This window comes from Phyllobates terribilis, unplaced genomic scaffold, assembly GCF_046119375.1.
Source record: "Phyllobates terribilis strain yellow unplaced genomic scaffold, ASM4611937v1 Scaffold_3__8_contigs__length_932513732, whole genome shotgun sequence".
Lineage (NCBI taxonomy): Eukaryota > Metazoa > Chordata > Amphibia > Anura > Dendrobatidae > Phyllobates > Phyllobates terribilis.
Genome location: NW_027362763.1, coordinates 443,375,958 through 443,390,023, shown reverse-complemented (window position 1 = coordinate 443,390,023; position 14,066 = coordinate 443,375,958). Strand labels below are relative to the sequence as shown.

Sequence of the window (14,066 nt, the reverse complement as noted above, 5' to 3'; positions counted from 1 at the left end):
ATTATAGCATATGTATCGATGTGCATCCAGTTACACGTTAAAAAACTCAAAAAACATAGTGAAAATCACTATGCACTAAAGGTGAAAGTAATTATAGTATTTACCGCTATACAGTCCAGCAAAGTTCTTAGTTTCATCCGCTTGAAAGAAGAGCAGTAAGACTCGCACTCGGCGGGTGCACGGAGGTCCTTGGTGAAAAATGTAGAGCTGCAGTGTAGCGAACATGCAGCCCTGGCCAGTGGTGAGCATGAACACAAAAAACAAAGTAATGCAGCCACAGGTACAGCAGCATGTGACGTTAAGCAGTCCACGGAGCACAGTAGCCGGTGCAATCCACAAGTCCTGGTCCTTGTTCGTTTCAGAACACTCTATTTCCTTCATCAGAGGATACTGTTAACACGCTATACCCAGTGGCATTTATATCCCTGTCCCGCAGCGAGCCCCTGAACTACGCTGAGCTCCCTGAGCGGTGTCCTGTCACTCAGCCCGCTCGCTGCTCGTGAGTCATTCTCCTCTGCTCCTCAGCATGTGCGGTCGCCTTAAGCCAGGTGAGTGTAATGATTTTTTTATTTTATTCTTATTTTTACACTTGGTGACAGTGAGAGCAGATTACTACTCTCAACATTGTCCCCTGCTGGCACTGACCGCAGAGCCAGCAGGGGACAATGATGAGAGATTCCTTCACCACCCGGTTATTGGGAACAGCACTAACTGTACCGCTGATTCCCAGGAGCCGGTATGTGTCACACTGATGACACACGGATGTCATCCATCTGTCATTAGTGTGCACGTGTGTTGGACGTTTTGCGGCCCGTGCAGCGTGTAAAACACGGACATGTCAGCGTGTTTTGCACATGGACACACGGTCCGTGGAAACACACTAACATGTGCGCAGACCCATAGATTTGATTGGGTCACAGTGTGTCAGTGTCTCCAGTACGTGTGAAAACTGGAGACACTGGAGATACTGAGTCGGCAAAGCGACTAGCACAGCCCCTGAAACAAGTGTCACTGATGGTGTGTCATTTCAGGGACGGGGCATGGGCTGCGACAATGACTGCAGCCTCTGCCCCCTGATGACGCTTTGTTTGAGTATCCCAGCATGCACTTGCAATCTCACAACTTAAAAATGAAGTTGTAAAAAAAAGGAAAGCAGTTAGATTATTGAATTTAAGATGAAAATGAACTTGTATTCTGGACCACACCTTTAAATGATACGGACATCTTTGGGGCTGTTTTAATTTTTACTCAAATGCACGTATATTGGGAACCTACAGTATATTTGCAGTTGGGTTTCATTACAAATTTTATTCTCCTGCACATTACTGGCTGCATAATGAGTTCATTAAAAATACCCCAGTGAGACAGCTCTGACTGGGAGTTTGTGACTGTATAATCTGTCTTTTTCTCCTCTCAGCTGGTTTTTAACCACATCAAACTTTGCTGATCTTTGATGTGGTCTGTAGTCATAAATCAGAATGAGCTGAATGATTACACTGTGTTCCAAATTATTATGCAAATAATATTTTCTCAGATTTTCCCAAATTACCTATATGAATTGCAGTCATTGTAATTTTCCAGTCAAATAACTATTAGAGTACAATTGAAAGGTTTTTGTACAAACTGCCTATGATAACAGTATATTTTTTAAAAAATAAAACACTCAAACTGCACTCAAAATGCATGTTCCAAATTATTATGCACAGCAGAGTTTTCAACCTTTTCATTTTAATAAAGAACAAAAAAATGGTCATTTTTGAAATTATAAGCATTAGCAGGTTATTACAAACTGAAATCAAACAGTTTTTAACTTAAAACTTTATTCTAGGTGATGTAACATTTGCACATAGGACCCCTTGTTCGAAAGGAGCTTCTGAACTCTCTCGTCCATTGAATTTGTCAGGTTTTGGATGGTTTCTGCTTCAATTGTTTTGCATGAGGACAGAATACCCTCCCACAGCTGTTGCTTAGGTGTGAACTGCCTCCCGCCATCACAGACACTCCTTTTGATGATGCTCCAGAGGTTCTCAATGGGGTTGAGGTCAGGGGAGCATGGGGGCCACACCATAAGTTTGTCCCCTTTTATGCCCACAGCAGCCAGAGATGCAGATGTGTTATGTGCAGCATGAGACGGGGCATTATCATGCATGAAAATGATCTTGCTGCGGAATGCACGGTTCTTCTTCTTGAACCATGGAAGGAAGTGCTGTTTGAGAAACTCAACATACATTATGGAGTTCATCTTTACCCCTTCAGGGATCCTAAAAGGGCCGACAATCTCTCTCCCCATGATTCCAGCCCAAAACATTACTCCACCTCCTCCTTGTTGGCGCCGTAGCCGTATTTGCATGGGGTGTCCATCAACCAGCCATCCTCCACTCCATCCATCTGGACCATCGAGATCATTTTATGCATGATAATGCCCCGTCTCATGCTGCACATAACACATCTGCATGTCTGGCTGCTATGGGCATAAAAGGGGACAAACTTATGGTGTGGCCCCCATGCTCCCCTGACCTCAACCCCATTGAGAACCTCTGGAGCATCATCAAAAGGAGTGTCTATGATGGCGGGAGGCAGTTCACATCTAAGCAACAGCTCTGGAAGGGTATTCTGTCCTCATGCAAAACAATTGAAGCAGAAACCATCCAAAACCTGACAAATTCAATGAATGAGAGAGTTCAGAAGCTCCTTTCGAACAAGGGGTCCTATGTGCAAATGTAACATCACCTAGAATAAAGTTTTGAGTTGAAAACTGTTTGATTTCAGTTTGTAATAACCTGCTAATGCTTATAATTTCAAAAATGACCATTTTTTTGTTCTTTATTAAAATGAAAAGGTTGAAAACTCTGCTGTGCATAATAATTTGGAACATGCATTTTGAGTGCAGTTTGAGTTTTTTATTTTTTAAAAAATATACTGTTATCATAGGCAGTTTGTACAAAAACCTTTCAATTGTACTCTAATAGTTATTTGACTGGAAAATTACAATGACTGCAATTCATATAGGTAATTTGGGAAAATCTGAGAAAATATTATTTGCATAATAATTTGGAACACAGTGTAGTTCTGTAGCCAGCAGTTTTGCAAGAAAAGTCTAAAAAACAATGCATTTTAATGAAACCCAATTAGGTACAATTTAGCCGAAAGAAAAAAATTGTTCCTGAAGGAGTCCATATTAAATACATTACAAAGCGGTAATTATGGACTAGATCAAATAAGTACACTGGTATCCATTACAAATGTGAAAACATTTTCTAGGTTGCTACTTCTATGATGAAATATTAACTGAAGTTACCAACCCAAAATCTGGGGCTTTAGGCTATGTTCACACATCATGTTTTTTTTCTGCGGTTTTTAATGGAAATTTTCAACTGGTTTTTGCACTACCAGCAAAGTCTATGAGATTCCAGAATTCTTAGTTCACACATCATGGGTTTTTTTGTTCAGGATTTTGTACCTTTCATGTTTTTTTTTGAAAATAGAGCATGTCACTTCTTTCAGCACTTTTTTCAGCGTTTTTTCACTCATAGGAAGTAAAGGCTGGTGAAAAAAACGCTGAAAAATGCACCAAAAACGCAGGTAACTTTTTTGTTCAGCGTTTTTTCAGCATTTTTGATGCCAAAATAAAATGAGTTTATTTTTTTCACTGAACATTATGCACATGCATAGAGACAGAAGGACTGTGAAAAAAAACGCTGAAAAAAACGCAACAAAACTGCAAGAAAAATCCTGAACAAACCTCCTTTGAGAGATCAGGTTTTACTGCAGAAAATTGACGCAAAAAAACCATGATGTGTGAACATAGCCTTCCTGTCTGATTTATTCCTGTTTTCCTGTCGATCAGGCATAATCACGAGTAAGACACGATAGAGCCACTATTCAAGCAAGCAGGGTACTGATGTTATATTTAGTGCCTTGGATCAGCATACAGTTTCCACTTCAACAGAAAGAAATTGGAACAAGACTTGTTTTTAAAAGTATCTCTCAGTACTCCAGCCTCAGGCATAAGGCCTGCAACGTCAATCAATGATTTATCTCTGTACGGAACTCTTCATATTTCTAAAGACAGCAAAAAGAGCTTTTCAAATGTTATTTTGGAAGATATCAAAGTTTTCACTTTTTTATTTTGTTACATAGAGTGAAGAGGTTTTCAATTTTTGGAGGCTGCAATCCAAGCTACACAGCACTGAAGGGTCATCTGCTTGTTTTTTTTTCATAATTACAGTGGACGCTCTGCAGGGTTTATGAGATAGGAATACATCTATAATGCTGTAAAACCATCCAGAATGATTTATTACCTTGATATTTTTTATTCATGTATTTGATCACGTATTCTACACACAGCCCAATAAAGCAGCCATGTACAGAACCAGTGGAGACCATATAATATTAGCTTACATCCTGAGGTGGTGTAACAATTCATGCTCATAGTGCATATTTCCACCAGATATAATATTAGTATATTAAAGACCTTTTTAGGCTAAGTGCCCACGATGCAGAAATGCTGCTGATTTTTTTCTGCATCTCCCTGGCAGGAAAAACGCATGCGGATTTTACATGCGTTTTTCCTGCCAGGTAGAAGCGTTTGTCAAGCGTTTTTGCATGCATTTCTGCATGCGGGTTATCAAGCGTTTTTCCAAGCAACTTTAGCATCACTTGGAAAAGTGCTTGACAACTTGGTCACACTATATAAATCCATGCAACCAGCATGGATTTATATAGTGTGACCAAGTTAATAGCTAAAAAAAACAATAAAAAAGGTAAAAAATAAAAAAAAACACTATGCTCACCTTCTGATGGCCCTCCCGTCTTCTCTCCAGTGCGCCCTGTCTCTTGTACGGCTCGCGGTGGTGTAAAAGGACCTTCCATGACGTCATTTAGTCATGTGACTGATGTCAGCGGTCGCGTGACCTGTCACATGACTAAATGACATTATGGAAGGTCCTTTTACACCATCGCGAGCCGCCGGGGAGCCAAGACATACCGTACAGGAGACCGGGGGCCATCAGAAGGTGAGTATAATTTATATTTTTTATTTGAAATTATTTTTTTTAACAGGTACTATGATACCCGGGTCTGGATGAGAGTCTCCTCTTCTCCAGACCCGGATACCATCCACACATTGAATCGCTTAATATCCGCATGTGCACATGTAGTCATGCAGATATTAAGCGATTCAATGCAAGTCAATGGTGGCAATTGCGCCGCGTGTCTGCAAAATTAATGGACATGCTGTGGATTTTTCGGCAATGATAATCCACAGGGGAAATTCCAGCAGCATGTGCACAGCACATGTGGATTATCATTGGGTCCATGGGGCACATATTACCAAGCATTTTTTAAGCGTTTTCACTGCGGAAATTCTGCAGCAAAAACGCTTGAAAAACGCATAGTGGGCACGCAGCCTTAATGTATGTTTATTGGGATATGCTTAATATAAACCATGGCATATACACCAAAATAAAGACTACAAGATCTTTAAACTAAAAAAAAAAAAAAACAAACATACAAAATAGATAATATTTCCATGGTGTGACATGATGACTATATGTCCTTTTAGTAAAATTCTGTACACGTACTAAGGGAGAGCACAAATTAATTTGCAATAAAGCTATTTCAGCAAGACAACTGGAACAAGTTGCTGTCCCACTAGGCAAATTGAAGAACGGTACAAAAACTCACAGAACGTGTCCATTGGGAGCTGAAGACAAAAGCTGCAAATTGTCTAGTTTCAGATGCAACACCAACAAACTATCTCCAGACTTCAAAGGAAATTATCACAATGGCACAAAAACTATACATACTGGATTCTTAGACTCTACGCGTACTACACAATGCTTACTTGAACTCCGTCAAGTGAATTTAAAAATATTATGACCTCTGAAGAAACTTAAGGAGTGAACAGTCAGGTCCCGAAAGTTTAAGTCAAGAAAAGTGGGCAAGAGTAAGGATTTAAGCGACCTCAATGAGTACTAAAATGTGACGACTAGATAACTTGGTCGTAACACCTGTAAAACAGAAGGTCTTGTGGGGTACAGTGGGTATTAGCAGCAAAGACAGTCCAAGGAAGGATGGACTACTAATGAACCAGTTACATGGTCATGGGTTCTCAGGGCTAATTGATATGCATGAGGAACAAAAATTAGACTTTCTGTAGCACAAATGTACCACTACCACCTATCTAAACATTGCTGAAGACCAAGTATACCCTTTTACAACAATGATATTGAAGGAAGATGCCTTCTGCCACACCCGAAAAATTATTCAGTATTGGTTTGAGCAACATGACAAAAAATTCAATGAGTTGACAAGTTATATCTACCAAGGATCCAACACACATCTTATAGGACTGATAGGATCTGTTATCAACTTCTTAGTGCCAGATACCACAGGACACCTTCAGTGGTCTTGAAGAGTCCATACCTTGATGGCTCAGAGCTGTTTGGCAGCCTGAGGTGAATCTACATGTTATTAGGCCCATGGTTTCAATGCTATGTTGCTCTGCGAGCATTATATCCCGTTATTTTTTTACCAGGCACATCACTGTGCTCTTAGTAACAGATTGCCTGGTACTTTTAACATGAAACAGCAGAGTTGCACAGCTGCTGCTTAAAGTATGGAGCTGTTACTGAAAGCTGACCATCAGTGGTGCCGAAAGTCAGACCCCACAAAGCTGATATTAATGGCTATCCTATCCAATCTATATACCATCAATTTTTAAGTCCCAGGTAATCCCTTTAAAAACACCATTCACTGGATTTCTTAATTTAACCAAGCACCTCCTCCAATTGCGGTTGTTCTACTGATTTTGAATCTCTTATTTCCATCCATATAAAAAGATATACCTTGACGTGGTTGGATGGCTTTTGCACTTTTTGATCAAAAAACACTAAGTACCCTACGTTTTTACCGTTTACAGCAGTAGGGGAGTTCATGTATTCTCCAATAATAAAGCTGTGAATTTTCTCTTCATCCAACTGGGCATATACCACAGTACTTCTCTGTGGGCGTTTGCCTTTTCTCTTCTATGATGCTGGGCAATCAAAACATTCCTCATAGAGGTGAAAAAGCAAACACCCACAAAGGTCACAGCTTCAGCCTTTACTCAGCAAGTTCTAATAAGACAAGATTTGTATCACGGGACCACTAAGAGAACTCCACAATTAGCGTGTCCCTTCTTGCTATTGGAGAGTAGCAACACTTTGCCTCCAACACAGTCGGGTCAGGCACTCCAGCTTTAGAGTGTTACTACTCTTCTGTGCTCCTGCTCTACAGCACTGCTGCTCTCGTGTGCTCCTGCTCTCCATAACTGCTGCTCAACTGCTCTCCAAAAGCAGGAAGAGACATGGCGACTGCGGAATTCTTCCAGATTCAGCGGAACTGCGGCAATTAGAGAAGGTACTCAGTTTAAATAAAAAATCCAGTGAAGGTACACTTTAAGAATCACTGGTTAGCACCTAAACAACAATGATCATGCTCAGTGCTTTGACCTAACGCTGGGTGATGCAGATACTGTACAATAGAAATCACACAAATAGTTTATTTTTACAAATCCCTTTAGCATACAAACAGGCTTATTTTTTTTGACCCAAGCTGGACTGTAACTGTCTCAGTGAATACCGTTTAAATTCTAGAATGCAGTAAAACTTGAGGTACACTTAGGTGAATGATGACTTTAAACAGGTTCTACAAGATTGTGAAAACATAACTGCTTTCTTAGAGAAACAGCGCCACACCTGTCCATAGGTTTCCTTAGATGTTGTTGCTCAGCTCTAAGAAAAGTAATAGGGCTTAGCAGCAATAACATACACAACTTGTAAACTTGTCTGGTGCCATTTTTGGATGCCACCATGTTTTTCTAATTTGCAACAATACCTTCAGGAGAACATTTGATGTAGTTTTGATACAAAAATAAATTTGTATGGATACAAATTTCTAGCTAATCTTCAAGAAATCAATGAAAAAGGGAATAAACTGTGGCACTCACTCAACGACTTTAAAATGTTCTTTTATTCATATGCTGAAAATACAGAAGAAAAAGTGGCGACCGTTTTACGTTTAGCAATGTTCCGTCATGGAACCTGGAAGCCTAGATGAAGCGCAAGTAAGCATGAAACAGCCGTAGTTTTTTCTTTGGTATCTTCAGTCGGGCATAAAGGACCCTTTTTCGTGGATTAATTGAAAACGTATTTTCCAGCTGAGCACCACCGCTGACTTTCGTAGATGTTCTGACACTTAAACACCCATGTACGTCCGATATACTGATTGTCTGCTGATTGTGCTGATCAAAATCCTTTATTTAGTACAAGTTTCTAGCTGATGGAAAATTAAATACATTGAGTGCTTTGTGTTGACCAAAGAATATTATTTAATGGGCTTAAACTTGCTGTAAACTCTGCTTTTTGCTCACACTCAGGCATTAGACTAAAACAGGACTATTAAGTTATTTGTGATAATACTTACCCAATTGTAGCTTTCAGATGGCGATCTCTGCTGTTGGACCTGATGAGCCCTCTGGAGACTTGGTTCTTTTACCTTTTTAGAGTTGGGGATATACATTTTTCTGTTGATCCAGTCCAGCCCTGAGCACTCCGACATAATTTATGCCTACTATTCATCTTAAAGAAGGCTCATAGACTATTTGGTTAAATAGGATGTAATAATGATAATATGATGTTTCCATTGATCATTGACCACATATACTGTATGTAAAAAGGTTAACTTACACTTTTTGTAATAGACAGGTTGTTGTCGCTGACCCTCTTATGTACAAGATGATAGCCTATAAGAGCACATGAACCCATTATAGCCAGTGTGCTAGTGCACACGGCAAATTTTCCACGCGGAACAATGGTGTGTATGGAAAAAATCATAGCGTGCACTACTTAATAATGCATACAATGAAAGGCAGCTCCGGCACCCATCCGCAATGCGGACAAGCACAAAGAGCCAGTCAAATTCACAATTTGCGGTCATGACTAGCCCGATTTTCAGTTTTTCTAGCAGAAACCACTTCAGAAAACTCTTTTTTATTGAGTTTTTAGAGAAGTTTATCTTTTCCTGAAGTGGTGTGGAAGAAATTATTTTTCTGAAGTGTTTTTTACAGCCTTTTGATTGGAAAATGGTTAGTTTGGAGAAGTGAAGTCTTTTTGCTGAGTTTTTGAAGGAGAAACTGACTGGGAACTCCAAGTTTTTGAGAAGTTTTAAGATTTGAAGGAGGATTTGGAGAGTTTGCACTCAGTTTCTGCAAAACTCACTGTGCACATAGCCTCATTGCTAATGCCTGTACTGTTAGGCAGCATTAATGGCATCTGCAAACCATTCCTATCTGAGTGTTGGTGAGGTTTTCAGGGGTACCCGGAAGCACTTGGTTTGGTGTGAACACAGTATTGAACACAAATGATAAAGACCACATAAATAAATGCTACTACAACATCATGATACAGTCTACATGTTTTTTTAATGCTTTTACATGGAGTTCTGATACTTACATTCATTACCAAACGCTAAGAACCGAACATGAAGACCGCCGTTGTTCACGTCGGTCTTGATGTGGAGGTGTTGTTGGAGTCAGACACTCTTGATTCATGAAGAGGCGTACACCGCCGCTTGTCATGAATTTAACATGAGGCGCCCCGTCCCTGACAAAGTAGGCGGACCTGGGGCGGGATAAGGTGCCTCTCATTAAAATTGTGTAGAATGACAAAAGTTGCAATGTTTTAGTGCAGCCTTGAGTTGTGCCAAATTATGTAACTTTTAAACAGGTTTTTACGATTCTGGCATTAACATTTTGTTGAATCGGGCAAAAAGGTCTCGCTTACACCAGCGTATACTTTGACGAGTGCTAGCCGATTTTTTACTGGATAGCACTTGGACAAATGCTACTAATTGTGGCAGTGCTGATGCATGATTTTTTCACTCACAGAATCTGTCAGTGAAATTAATTGCAGCATGCTGTGATTTTACTATGAAATCGGATGCCAGTTACCCATTCAAGTATATGGGTGCATGGAAAACATAACACGGTATTGATCTGAGTGAAGTACGAGTGTCGAGGACTCACACAATGGAGAAGATGAGGAAATTTTGTTCTCCGTCTTCTCCTCACAGTCGGTAGATTCTTCTCATCCGAGAGAATCAGATCACACTATGCTGACACTCGGATCATACTTATATCAGAGCTTGATCAGAGTGTCATTTGTATAATCGGCCCGATTCTCTCGGATGAGAGAATCTACAGCTGTCTGACCGCAGCCTAAGAGTGAGTCCACACATAATGGACATAGTGCAAGTGAGATGAAGCCACAACTACACCAGCATGTGGTTTTCAAATGTATTGATTTAAGGGTACGTGCAGACGGTCAGGAGCCGCTGCTGGTTTGACGTCAAACCCACAGCGGCCAGATGTTACAGTATAGTGGATGAGATTTGTAAAAATCCCATGTCCACTATGCGTCTCCGTCCACCTACGGATCACCCATGGACAAGGACATGCGGCATGTATATCAGACTCGCACCATGTCAATTTCTCTTGCGGAGTCGCTAGTCTCTGCAAGAGAAATTAAGATCACTACAATGTATTGAAAGTGGTGAATCCGCACGGTTTAATGAACACCTGCAGATTCACCTGCATTCATATAACGCAGCGCTTTGGACGCAGCATAAAGTATATTGCGTTCAAAGCGCTGCCAGCACAGATAGTGTGCACATACCCTTATAATAGATTTCTAATAGCCACAATTATGGCAGACAAACAGCAGTTTCATCCACAAGACCAAATAACCACCAACAATTTCATAACCACTCTGCAATAAAATCATGTCAGTCTGGTTCTGGCCACTTAAGAACAATTAAAACACTTTGACTATGCCATACATAATAGATCTAGTTAATTCTTTGGTGCAGATAATTATTTCCTACAGCATCACACAAAGTAATAAACAGTACATATAATACACATGTAAATAGAGCGTACAGTGGCCAGTAAATCAGTACCATAAAGTGTACATGTAAGTGTGGCACCCCAGGAGTCCGGTTGCCACAGTGGCATTGCCTCCCTCACAAGGGGTGATGCCATGCCTGGAAGCAAGGGGGGGTCCCCTAATCAGGTTTACTAGCATACAACACTTTCCTGGCTCCAGACCAGCAAGGGGAGCTCCTCCCCTTAGCAACTGGAATCTGGAGGCGGGGTTAGCAAGAGATAGTGAGAGGAGTTGAAGTCAGGAGAGCGAAGAGGAAAGACCTGGGGAGTGGATCTGTAAGCCAGCTCACCCCAGAGAGGAGCGCAGAAGAACCGGACACCGGAGTCCAAGGTTGTGGGGCACTGAAGGCCCAGCAGCAGAAACCGGAGGGCAGAAGACTGCAGGTCTCCTGGACCCATCAGACGCCCAGAGGCTCAGTAGCACCATAGGGCCCAGCACCGCCACGTGGGAGCGACACTGCAGGAAGGCCCGAGCTGCCTGCCATACGGGTGAGCACAAAGATGTTTTACTCAGGGACCTCTACTACCAGCTAGTACCACTTCCTGCCCTGGAGCTAAGCTCTGCCTGTGGAGAGCTGTCCCAACTCTGCTGCGTCACCACCAGCTCCAGAGGATCTGCACCGCAGCGGCGGCCCCATATAGCCGCATACCACAGGTGGCGTCACAAATGTTATATATATAAAACTTTAATTCCCCTTTTCTCAACATCCCCTTTTATTGACCGCCCTGGGTCACGGACCGGGTCACCGCCACTGTGACACCACCAGAACCGACCGGCACGGCTACCGAGTACCCCACGGCCCAGGGGGCGCGTCATAAGCAGTGCACATGGCACCCATGTAAGTAGTGTCATACAGCACCCGGTCTGCCCACATGCCTGAATCACTTACCCGACCAAGCATTCTTCCCACTAAGCCGCCACAGGCACATATAGTGATGTCATGACGTCAGGCTCGTCACACTCTTCACAATAAGACCCAAAGGATCCAATTGTTATGGAGTCCCTGGCTGTGGTCTCCTTTACGTCTCTTTAATCAACTAGTGATTGACATCAATAAGAGAAAAAGCATTGCAGCCGACACTCATTTTACAAATTAGTTGTGATTTTAACAATCGGATCGAGAAAATTGTGACCCAGCACTTACTGTAGATCAGAATGTGCCTACTACTTACCTAATTCTGTGGGGACGCCCAAATCATGTAATTTACAGCAGCTGCCATAAACATTACATCCGTATTTCAATATTTGACCAAAGCCTTGAAAATATCCGGTCCTTGAAATAAACCTTTAAACTCTGAGCAGGAGCTTTTCTTCATTTTCCTAAAATCCCCAATCAAATTAGGAGTTCCTAGCTCCTCGGCTTGTGGTTCTGCACATACATTATACTACATAATCCCACGGCGTATACAGGAGTGTAGAGAACTAGTTGAAAAGCTCCACAAGGCTCCAGACAGAAGTGTGATTCTTTCTGTCTTAGCACGGGCACATCATTTATCCCTGCTAATGTTGTTATCTGATGGATGTGCTCTCATACAAGCCATGGGAAGCTATAAAAAGATATCTAGCTAAGAATGCACAAAAGCACATGATCACATTTCCTTAATCGTCCAGGCTGGAGTTTCATATTAATTTTAAAGACCTCTTACCAAATGCAGATCTGAAATTCAAGTCAGTAATGCCAGCAGTGGGCAGTGCCCGCTCCTTCTAGCTTATTATGAGAAATCAGCTGTACAATGTAGATTGATTTTCCATGTTCCACTATCAGGCTGTGGAGGCATTTGTTCTCCAATAGGCCAGTGGCAGGACATTTTGCAGATTACTTTTTGTTCCAGACATATTTGCTCACAGTATGGATGTCTCCATGTTCTGTAAAGCTCGGCTGATGATGTCACACACCTGGCTTTTTCTGGTCTGCACTGAATTAACCACCCACAGCACAACTGGAACTATAATCCACATTGCTCATACACATAAATGAGCATTTAATATTCCCAGTGCAGATTAGAGCAGCAAATGGCTAATTTATGGCAAGCAGCAATGCAGCAGTGGCCCTGCAGTAGAATACTAAATGCACAACAACAAACCAGGTTTCATGTGATTGCACTCATCCAAGAAAGACACAACTCAGACACTTTAGCACAGAACTGCTTCACCCCTGGAAACTGAAGGAGGAACCTGAGGGTACTGCCAGCCAGCTGGCACTTACACAAGTACCTGGTAGCCAGGCTGGGTATTATTACATGCCCATTTCAAGTCTACCCACTACCTCCCAAATAAACAGCATATCCTATAATGAAAAGCAAAGAAAGCACAAAAGGTCTGATATATATGTATGCACTACAAGGCAAGGTCAAGAATGATGAGGAAGGAAAAAGGGCACCTGTCAGTAGCAACCTCAGGGCTTACCTTCTGTCAGCATGAGATGCAGGAGGCAGGGAAGCAGCTGGGTGTCTGAGGCTCTTGGTGCCTGTCCTTGGAGATGGCAGAGGCTGCTGGTAGTAAAGAGCTGGCCTGTGCTGGCACAGTGACATGCATGCGGTGCACAGAGATGTGTGTAGTGTGTACATGCAGTGAGTGCTGCTTGTATTGTCTGGGCTGCAGGCAGCTCCTCCTCCTGGTGATGCTGGAGATGCTGCTGGTGCTGGCTCTGTCCCCTGGTATGTCACATGAGCTTTAGCAGAAGGCAGCTCATCATGTTCCCTGTCCTACACCTGCAGGAGGGAGATCAGGGCTTTTTAATAAAAAAAAAAAAAAAAAAAGTAGATGTGTGGAGGCTTTATGGAACTGTATTTATAGCAGTGCACCATTTTACATCAATGTGATGCTGGAAGGATAGAAATGTGACCATAAGATGAGTATAAAGCTCATGTTTACACAATACTACTAGTTACAATAACAATGCAGTGATACAAATTAGATCAATATTTGGGGAAATTGTTACATGTAATGGACTAATTTACTGTTGTCAGATGTAACCTTTTCAGCAGTGGAAGTTATTTAATAATGTAATCTGCAGACCACAGACAGATCAATGAAGAAATAAAGAATTGCCCTACAGTAGTTTCAGAAAGGGGGATTCCT

The 14,066-nt window shown here is 41.7% G+C and overlaps 1 protein-coding gene across 4 annotated transcripts in view; it reads right to left on the bottom strand.

The window, feature by feature from the left end:
- The window catches only part of KLHL32 (kelch like family member 32), a 308,567-nt gene extending 294,904 nt beyond the window's left edge, over window positions 1-13,663 (bottom strand). For 3 of the 4 annotated variants that reach the window (XR_012318437.1, XM_073675737.1, XM_073675741.1), the window contains exon 1: window positions 13,392-13,663. The gene's annotated coding sequence lies outside the window, so the exon portion shown is untranslated. The remainder of the gene's footprint in view (window positions 1-13,391) is intronic. The other variant, XM_073675739.1, reaches the window with a different exon arrangement.
- Window positions 13,664-14,066: the final 403 nt, after the last annotated feature.